At 47.2% G+C, this 11,018-nt stretch overlaps 1 protein-coding gene across 1 annotated transcript in view; it reads right to left on the bottom strand.

Annotated features, from left to right (window-relative positions):
• Fgd1 (FYVE, RhoGEF and PH domain containing 1) overlaps positions 1 to 11,018 on the bottom strand; it is a 41,355-nt gene that overhangs the window by 28,653 nt on the left and 1,684 nt on the right. The gene's annotated exons all lie outside the window — the stretch shown is intronic.

An 11,018-nucleotide genomic window follows, 5' to 3' on the forward strand; every position in this document is an offset into this window, starting at 1 on the left:
GAGGGAGGGAGGGAGAGTCAATAATTTAAAAACCATGGTACTTGACTATTCCAAACAAAAGTGGTGCCACCATGATCACTGACTGGGCTGTATGAATTAAGGTACTGCAGCACTTACATTTGGTCAGTTGGCTTGAGAACTACACAGACCCTAGTTTAAATCCCATCACCACTGTTTTACTAGCTAAGCGGACCCAGCTCCCATTTATCTAAGCCTCAGCTTTCTTATGTAGAAAACATAATAACAGTAGCTCTCTCCTTTTAGAGAAGTCTATGAGATAGTGAAGGAAAAGAACATAGTATCCCCCAACACACACACTGAGCAGTGTGGGCTAAACTTGAAAACCAAAAAAAAAAAAAAACACATCTACAAAGACACAAAACATACATACAGATAAATAAACCCACAGGCCACAGATTGCTACCTAGCACAAAACTACAATGACAAACATAAGCAAAGTCAGCAGAGACATAGAATCCAGCATCTCGCATATCTTCAGCCTACAGAAGGGCAGGACTTCTATAAGACACAGCCAGGCAGTAAAAAAACAATGGCTCCCATCTCCCCCATTCAAATACTATTCAAAAGACAAGCAATATAGAAGTATAAAATATGTGTCAAGAAGTGTGTAGCTTAGTTATGGATTTTCCCATTTAAAAAAACAGTAAAAGGGGCTGGAAAGGTGGCTCAGCAGTTAAGAGCACTGGTTGCTCTTGCAGAGGAGCCTGGTCAGTTCCCAGTACCCATGTGGCAGCTAACAACCATTGGTAACTCCAGTTCCAAGGGAATCCAACACCCTCTTCTGACCTCTGTGGGCACCGTACAACATGGGTGCATTTACACACATGTAGACAATACACTCATACACAAAAAATAAAAATAAATTTTTTAAAAAGCAAAAATCAGGGCTTGGCAAGAGGGCTCAGAGGTTAAGAGCACTCATTGCTCTTGCAGAGGATCAGGGTTTGGTGCCCAGCACCCACATGGCAGCTCACAACCACCTCTAACTCTAGTTCCAGAAGCTCTGACCCCCTCTTCTAGCCTCCATGGGCACTGTATGCATGGGTGCACTTACATACATTGCAGGCAAAACATACACATGAAATAAAAATGAATAAACACCCAAATCTATTTTCTTAAATAACAAAATTATTCAAAAATTGTTTTGGTTGCAGCATGCCCCTTCCTGGAAGGTGCCCTCAGCACATACTTTTGGGTTTATATGGCAGAGCAGGTCCAGCTTACAGCTGAATTTGAGGACAAAGACTCCTCCTATGGCCCATTTTCACAGGAACCAGACCATACTTTGTTCTCCCTTACCTCTTTCTGGAAATTTCAGCTGCCAGCTCTCTCCACTTCCCTGGCCAGCAGCATCCTGTCTCCCTTCTCCCAGCTTTAGCCTTGGCTTAATCTCAAGACAGCTATTAGAGCTGAAGACTGGGCCTTGGCAGTTAACTGTCTGGTAACCTGGGGCAAATAGCTTCACAGTTCTGGACACCAGTTTCACCATTTGCCAACTGGGGGGAATACATGTGTGCTGTTCATTACAAGGAACTGGTGAGAGCTGAGGAGAGCAGAAGATAGCCCCAGCAGTCAGGCCTCCTCAAGGATGATGCAAACTTTACTTCACTTAACAGCTCCCAAATTTTTGTCTTTCCAAGCTAAGAGGTACTCCCTAGGGACAGCTGGAATTTCTGAGGTTGGAGTGGAATACGAAAAGGGATCAGACGGAGTGGAGAAGAAAGAACAGCAAAAAGTAAAGTAACTTTGGGGAAGCTAGGTCCTTATGGGGAGGAGGGGAGCCTCTCAGCTCGAGAAAAAAAGGGAAGGCTGAAAGCATACCTTTGTCTGCTTTGCCCACCTCCCTCTTGAACATGAATGAGTATCAGCCCCACTGTCTCAGTCCACCTTCAATGTAAGACTGTACCCAGACCTCATTTGCTCTGGAACATGTTCCTCCTGAAAGTTCAAGCACAAAGATCTGTCAAATGTGAAATGTGCTGTTTATAAGAATCTTGAGTGCAGTCCAGCTGTTCCTTCCCTGAAGTCTACTAGTTTTCTGATTATAAGGGCTCTGCAGAAAAACAGGGCACTTTCTGCAGTGTGAAGACACTTTTTGAAAGTGGAAGCCATGTGGCAAACAAGGGGCTTCCTAAACACTGTGTCCCACAGAACAGAAAGACTTTCTGTAAACGTTCTCTTTGATTTTTTTATTTTTATGAGACAGGGTCTCGTTATATAGCCCAGGCTGATGTAGAACTCATTCTGCAGCCCAGGATGACCTCAAATTCAGGGTGACTCCCTTGCCTCAGTCACCTAAGCACTGGGATTACAGGTATGCACCACCTATAGGCTTTTTTTTTTTAAAGACAGGGTCTCAAGTAGTCCAGGCTGGCCTTGAAAGTACTATGTAGCTAAGGAGGACCTTAAATTCCTTGTCTTCCTGCCTCCTACTCCCTTTGTTTTTTTTTAAAGGTCCCTTCTGTAAAATGAAAATTTTCTGTAAAATAGAAGAGACTTCTCAAAGTAGGGGGACAGTCTGTAAAGTGAAAATTCTACAGAAACCCATTTGTAAAGTAGATGGCCTGACTATAAGTGAAGGAGTGACAAAGGAGAAATATTTATCAACTGGGCATGGTGCACACCTTTAATCCCAGCACTTGGGAGGTAGAGGCAGGTGGATCTCTGTGAGATCAAGGCCAGCCTGGTCTACATAGAGTTCCAGGACAGCTGAGGCTACAGGGAGACACTGTCTCAAAAATAGTCCCCCCCCCAAAAAAAATCACAGACTTTTTTTTCTGGGATCACAGATATGCACCACCATACCTGCTTTACATGATGCTGGGTATGGAACCCAGGGTTTTGTGCATGCTTAGCAAGCATGCTAACTGAGCAACATCCCCAGCTCCATGTTGTAGATTTTTTTAATACAAAATGTGAGGTAATGGAATTCAACTGTTTATTGAACACCTATTCTAAGTCAGCACTGTTTTGACACTTTCCCATGGCATCCTCCTAATAACTCTGTGAGATATTTTTCCATTTTACACATAAAAAAAGACAGAGGCACAAAGCAGCAAAATAACTGACTTGACATACACAGCTAGAAGCAACTGAGCTGGGACTAGATCCCAAATGTGTCTATGTGCAGTCACAGAGCACATTTCCTGTGAATGTTTGCTGAGTTGCAGAAGAAATCATATTTGGAGGGAAGAGGAAGAAGACTTTCTAAAGGAGTGGTTCTAAGTTGAGCTATCCAGGATACAGTATTTTTTTATTTCATACATAAATGGACTCAGGATGGTCCTACAGACAAGGGAAGAAAGTAGACAGACGTGGATACTTAGAAGGGTGTGTGGTTAAAGGACAAAGTGTGCTGGATTTTCAAGAAGGCTCCAGAGTAGGAAGAAGTGGTAGGAGAAGCCAAAAGATGCAGGTGGGCAACCCCTGATCCTAACTCCAGCCACCACTATCAGGACATTGACCTATAGGGACACAGAGTCACAGGCACAGAAAACAGATAAAGACAGGCAGATGCCCCCCACCTCAACAGAACAGCTAGAAAACTCCATGGGCTAAAATGGAGCCAAGAGACATAATCTGGAATGCAAGACACATGCCGGTACAAAGACACACATGGATATATACAGACACAGGCAAACTTACACTCAAGCATAAAGAAAAAACAAACAAACATTAAGACACACAAAACAGACCCATGGGGACAAAGATAGTCAAGAAGCTAGGCACACGTGACACACATACCACAGCCACATATGAGCACAAGCGGCCCATCCCTCTTCCATTTGCCTGATTGCCGTGAGGCCTGGCCACCTCCTCCCAGCTTCTCCGGACCAAAGGCCAGAAAAGGATGGGGGGGTGGTTCCACCCCTGGGAGGAGCTGGGGACTTCAGAGGACAGGAAGAGAGGGAGTGGAGCTGCAGCTGGGAGCACTGGGGGCAGTAATTACCCAGTGCTGGGGTTGCCACGCTGGCTGGGATTCCCCTCCCAATGAGGATAAAGCTACTAGAAGGATGATCCCTCTGACCTTCACCTTGACCCTGGCGACCTCTCTCCCCATTTTCCCTCCCATCCTCTAGAAGCCTGGTCAAATCTGAGAACTAGATACACAGAGGGATTATGTGAAGAAAAGATCTTTTTATGGATGGTGGTACATGGCTGTAATCCTAGCACATGGGAAGTCGAGGCAGGAAGACCAGGGGTTCAAGGACAGCCTCAGCTACAGCGAATTTGAGACCAGCCTGGACTACATGAAAGCCTCTCTCAACAAACAGTCCTTGATAGAAAGATTCTGGGACAAAGACAAGGAGGCAGAAGGCAGGAAAGTTTCAGAGACCCAGATAGATATAAAGGGAAATACAGAAACAAGGAGGTCCACACAGAACATGGAAGTCACTGAGGAATGCAGGCCCAGACAGGCAAAATGGCAGACCAGGGCCATCTCTTGAACAGGGTTAAAATGTGCCCTGCCCAGGGCCTGTGGGACTTGCCTGTGGCATTTAATTCACACAACAGCCCTAGGGGTAGGAATCAGGAGCCATTTTATAGATAAGAAAACTGGCTCAGAGAAGCAAGGTCACACGAAAACTTTCAAAGGGGGCAGAGGTGAGTGGGGGGGCCTCTCCCAATTACTGCCAGAGGCATGGCCCAAAGGTCCATGAAGGAATTCCACAGAGCGAATAGCAGTCCCAGATACTAGAAGACTCGCCCTAAAAGATGTACAGTGAGAGACCCCCAACCTTCTCTAACCTTCTCCCCTACTGTCCTGTGGTGGAAGAGGGGCTGTGTCTACACCTGGAATGTATTAGGTAGTGAGGCCCACACTAGGAGAGCCAGGAAGAAGCTGGAGGGGGCGCAAGGAAGGTGAAGGAAGCGAGGCAGCAGCGTAGGTGGCAGCGGCCGACGGCAGCAGCAGCAGCAGCACTGGCCTTACTTCGGAAGGGCTTCTATGCCAGCTGCAGCTCCCAGGGGCCAGCCCTGCCAGTCCCTCCTTTCCCACTTTCCAGAGAAGCCTTTTGCTCTTGGTGACTTAACCCCTTCCCTTTGGGGGCCACTGTGAAGCATTACAGGGGAAGTGGTGCAGACAACCAAAAGGAAAAATGTACCAGCTCCAGAAGAGCCTGTTGTTGTTCCCTCATAGCTCCAGCCACACACCTGTTTTCCTCACCCTCCTGCCCTGACTCTGGAGCCCTGACTCTTTCTAGACACAGCTGATGCCTACTGGGTACTGTCCTTGATGTCTTGTCTTGGGGATCCTGACACTGTATGCTAAAAACCTATACCCTCACCCCAGGCTGTACTTAGCTCCTCCTCCTCCAGCCATTCCCACCCCAGCATTAGCAAGCACCTTCATTCACCCAAGCTGTCCAAGTCAGGCTGGCCTTTTCTCTACCGCTCCTCTCTTGTCAGTCCCTAAGTCCTGCAGATAGGGCTCTGTGGTAAGTCTAGAATCCATACAGTGTCAGCTCCTAACTGGTGTCCTCCAACCCCAGGGCCCTGTCCAAAGTATTCTCCACAGCCTAGCCAAGCTAACCCTAGCCTGGAGGTGAACTCCCAACTGTGGAGCAAAGGAAAAAGGAAGACCTAAGTCATGAACACTGCCCCACCCCCATCCTTAAGCCACAATGGCCTCTTGTCTGTTCCTCGAAAGTGCTTTCTTTCGCCTGGGGCTTTGGCCCATGTGGTTCTGCAGTCTGAACTGCTTTTCCATTCTCCTCACCTCTGAACATGTATTCCTCCTTCAAGTCTGAACATCAGTGTCTTCCCTGCCTCTTCCCCATGTGTCCCTGCCACATCTGTGCTTGGAATTACCTTTAGTGTATCTTTCCTGCTAGATGTGACTCCATGAGGACAGGGACACCATGTATACAGCACAGAGCAGAACACATTACAGGCACTCAATAGACATGTTAAGGAAATATCCTTTCTCCCCACTTTCTCTTATTGGGTCACAAGGTATTGTGAACTACGTATATTGTATGGTAGACAAATTGAATAAGCAATATTAGAAACAGGGAAACTAAGCTGGGCGTGGTGGCACACACCTTTAGTCCCAGCACTTGGGAGGCAGAGGCAGGCAGCTCTCTGAGTTCAATGCCACCCTGGTCTACATAGCAAGTTCCAGGCCTGCTGGGGCTGCAGGGAGACCCTGTCTCCAAAAAAACAAAAAACAAACAAAGAAATGGGGAAACTAAGACCCTGAGATGGGAAGTGAGGCCTGAAGGTACAAGGAACCAACAACAGAGCCAGGAGCGGTGAGGCTCCTTCGGTTGGTGCTGTACAGCCTTGTCTTCTTGTTTTGCAGGTATATTACCTTCCAGGTTCAAGGACCTAGACACTGGAGCCCCAAAGGGCTGGATATGTTGCTCTAAAGGTGACTGCTCTTTCCCCATTAGGGAACTTAAAGCTGAGGGGCTAGCCAAAGGCAGGCTATGTTTACTGTTCTCATTCCAAACAGGTCCTAGCCCCACCCAGTCAGTATCTGGCCAGCTACACATCTGCCTAAGACATTTAGTTAACTGGCCCCAGAAAGCCAAGGCTTATGTCTGTCTAGCTACTACTCACTCTTGAGGGAGCACGCAGCCCTAGTTGGGCCCTCCTTGGACAGGATACCTAAAAGGACTGAGGAGTGGGGGGATTGGGGGGGTGTTTCCAACCGTCTACACTTGAAAATTTCAATTCTTTTAATCCTATCTGGGGAAGTTCTTTTGTCTTTACATTTTGTTTGATTAGAAGGCCTGAGCTGACTAGGAGTCAAATCTGAGATGTTTCCCAAACCCAATCCTGGAATCTCAACTACTACTGCTCTCCAAAAATTCTATTACCCCCACCCCCTTATTCACCACCATTCCTATCCCAAGACACCCCCCCTTCTTTCCTCAAAAAACCCATATGTATCTTCTCAAACGCCCTTACCATGGAGATCAGGGAAGGAGTCCCACAAACTTTCTTTGGTAATGTTTGATTTGCCTTTCGGGAGTACTCCAGCAGTTCTTTGCAAAAGCCAGATACCCTTAGTGTGTCAAATGGGTCTCAGCTCCATGCAGATATGTTTTTAAAACTGTCACACAGGAGCCGGGCATGGTGGTGCACGCCTTTGATCCTAGCACATGGGAGGCAGAGGCAGGCAGAGCCCTGCGAGTTCAAGGCCAGCCTGGTCTCCACAGTGAATCCAGGCCAGCTGTGACTACAGGGAGACCGTCTCAAAAAAGACCAAAAAAAAAAAAAACCCTGCCCCCCCCACACACACACAGAGACAGAGAGAGAGATCCCAAAGAAGCATGTAATGAATAGTTCCTCAGAATATTCTTCTGCTGACCTCACCATCTGTATTCAATGATGTGACTGGCCTTCGAAGCCATGTGTACTCTCTATGAGCCACCTTGGTATGAACTGGTGGTGAACACCCCCAAACATCTCTAATACTGAAATCTTTCTGGAGATTTATTAAGTCCAAATGCCTGTTGGTCATCACTATCATGATATCCTCCCAGGCCTATTAAATTCAACGTGTCTCAAACACAGCTCACCATCTTCCCCCTAAACCAGCTACTTCTCTTATGGATATGGCTCTAACATCATCCAGTAGGTCACTATAGTTAAGGTTCAGAAAACTATCCAGAGCCATTTTGGATTTTCACTTCTTCCTTCATCTCTACAGCCAAGCCATTAGCAAGGCTTGTCCATGTTGGCACCCAAATGTCCCTCTGATCCACCTACTACCACTCTAACCTGAGCTACCTCTTACAAGAATGTCTACATGGGGGCTGGAAAGATGGCTCAGCAGTTAAGAACATTGACTGTTCTTGTAGAAGACCCAGGTTTGAAGACCCAGGTTTGAATACCAGTCCCCCAGTAAGCGCCCCATGTCTCATGTCTTTGCTCCCACCAAACCTTCTAACTGATCTCTGTGTTCCTCTCTAGCTGGATGATACTTACTTGACACCAGACTAAGTACCTTCTCTTGGGCCAGGAATGAACATTGCACTGGGCACTGCTGATGCCAGATTTCCAATGCCTAGAGTTCCAGTATTGCAACTGCCTTCCAACTAAAAACCATTAAATGGTAGCCATTCACAAGCGCAGGGGAGAAAGATAAACTGAGGCAGCCAGTGTTCGTGTGTATATGGGCAAGGTATTGACTCACTCACTTTATCTTACATCTCATGCTTCCCTTCTCAGCTGGGAGTGAGATTTGGGAATCCCATACATGACTGTGGGAAGTAGGCTTCAGAGGGGGAGACCAATGCTGACTCACCATAGGACTTTGGCTAAATCACTGCCTCAACTGGAAAATTAGCCTGATCAGTGGCTTCTACCTAAGCTATGCATCAGAATCTCTGGGAATCTTTTGAAATCAGATTCCTAGCTTCAGACTCTGGGACTCTGGAGCTCTGAGGTAGAGCCTAAGAATGACATTTATTCTTCAGGATCAACAAAGGAGTTTGATGCTCACTCAGATTGGGAAACCCAGAACGAGTCAGTGTCTAGCTTCAAATTTAATTCTCAAGAGTCTCTGAAGATGTCCCTGGAACCAAATGAGAAGAAGCTAGCTCCTCCTGCTACTTTCATTGCCTCAGTTTCCCCCACTGCCCACAAAACTGCTCGAACATGAGGTACAACTCCTTTGACTGAGCCAGGGTCAGGTCCCAAGTTCTCTCCAAGCCCCAGCATCTGGAAGGACATTTCTAGGCTTCAGCCTAGAGGCTCTCAAATCCCTATGCATAAACTTATACTTGGGAGCCTTCTGCCAACCCTCTCTGGTACCCTCACTAGGTTTCCCAGTGACCCAATGAAGCCTTGGGCTTTATCAACTTGAAAAATGGGCATAACAACAATCTCCATCAGGAACTGGTCAGAATAACAAAAAGGAAGAGCCTGGAGGTAATTCAAGGCTCTTTACATGGATAAGACATAATTATTTTCACACACCCCACCCCCTCCTCTGGGATGTACCACTGGGCCCTAAGGCTGGTGATTCAATAAATGTCTCAGTAGTCTGAGGGAGGAAGTCAGCAGGCACATGGAAATCTTAACATGTGGGCTAAAATGTTTCTGATCCTTTAATTAATTGAAGTTCAGGTCTCCATCCTCCCCCATCTCCCACTCTCCCTCTTAACACACACCCTTCCAACCACCAACCCTGCCCTCTCTGGACCAATTATAGATGAGTCCTGTAGCAAGAGAAGCAAGTCGTTTGTGCCTACCCCTGAGCTGGCTGTGGAGTGGAGGAGGCAGGCCTCTCACAACCCATGCTACTGTGAATCACATGGCCCAGTGCCCGCCCTGTCAGGGCTTGAGTAATCCCTCTGCCTCCTCTTCAGAAGGGTTTGCTCCCTTTATATTTTATTTTTTAAGGTTTTGCAACTACAAGCTTACAGATTCCTCATCATTCTCTAGATGAGGGTAACCGAGACTCAGAGAATAGAAGCCATTCATCTTGGGGTCACATCTCGAGTAAGTTAGATATGGCTGGATGAAGAGATCAAGACTTTACCTGACACCCTTTTTATTCCCAATCCTCACTTTTGATTAAAAGAAAAGACACCCATCATGCCATTACAGAGGCAAGGACTTAACTGGGGAAATGGATCCTGTGAACACTGTATTACTCTGGGGGAAGAAGCAGGATGATTTGGGAAGGGTATTCTGGATTTACAATTTGGAAGGGTTGGTGAAATAGAAAACCATACTCAGACTCACCCCCATATATTGAACAGAGAGGCCAGAGCCCAGGGGTCAAGACCTTTCTAGTTACTGACTCCCAGACCAAAGGTATCTGCGGAGTAGGAACTCAGTGTCCTCTTAAGGTAATAGTTACAGAGGACTTACTATGTGTTCCCTTAGCACCTATTCTGATATTTGTTCAATAAGGGTTCATTGAGTACCTGAATGTGCTAGGCATTGTGCTAGTCCCTTGGAGATACAGTATGGAGCAAAGCAGACACAACCCCCCTGCCCTCCAAGCCTAAGATCAGCAATAAACAAGTAGAAACATGTAAGAGGGTCCTTTCAGACAGATTAAATGCAAGGATAGACACATACAGGCAGCTGTGATGAAGATTCACAAGAGGTCCTACATAAAAGTGGTCAGGGGAGGTTTGTCAGAGGGACATTTGAGCTGAGACAGGAAAGATGAGGAGCAAGCCAGGTGGAGGGCTGAAGGAACAGCTACCAGGGAGAAAGCAAAGCAAATGCAAAGGCTCTGCGGTGGGAATGTTGTAGCTGTTTGGGGATCCAAGGGAAGGAGCTACAGTAAAGTGAGTGTGAATAGCCCCCTCCACACAGCATGTGTCAAGGGGAGTTTGAAAAGCCAACAAAAGCAACAAGCAGGGCAGGGCATTAGAGCCTGTTGTCAGCTGGCTACCTCCAGCTCACAAGGAGGGGGCGCCTGAAATCTCTCAGAGGTTCTGTAACTATCCCAAGACAAGAGAGCAGCAAGAGGCACATCCTGCCCATGCTTTATGTTTCACTAACTGCTACTGCTACCTGGTACTGAGTCACAGTCCCAATGACCTGTGAAGCCCAGGATATGAGCCCTGGAAGCACCCAAAGCTCACCAACTTCTTCAGTCCCAGTGAAGGTAGGGCAGATGTGCACTGCTCTTCCCTCCCAGGTTCCCGGACCTAGGCCCCACAAGAAAATATCCTAGAGGCTCTGCCAGACTCCTCAGATATTCAGAGGTATGCAAAGACCTGTCCAGGTCTGTGGCCCCAGCCTGACCTAGTGTTCCACCACAAACTCAGGCAGCCATGTTAATTTATCTCTCCCTCTGCTACAAGTGGCTTCTGCCCCTTCTGACCTTCCTGCTCTTTCCCTACCCACCAGACCCTCCAACCCTTTTCTCCAGGCTCACCCCCACCTTTCTCTCTCTTCAGCACCTTGTACTTCCGTTGTACTCTGGCCACACATACCTGGCAAAACCCCAATCTAGGATCAGTCCACTATCTCTTTTTTTTTTCTACTTCAGGGCTGCTGAATGGGGGGGGGGGGGGAAA

Source organism: Nannospalax galili, unplaced genomic scaffold, assembly GCF_000622305.1.
Source record: "Nannospalax galili isolate Female #2095 unplaced genomic scaffold, S.galili_v1.0 scaffold1759, whole genome shotgun sequence".
NCBI classification, from domain to species: Eukaryota; Metazoa; Chordata; class Mammalia; order Rodentia; family Spalacidae; genus Nannospalax; species Nannospalax galili.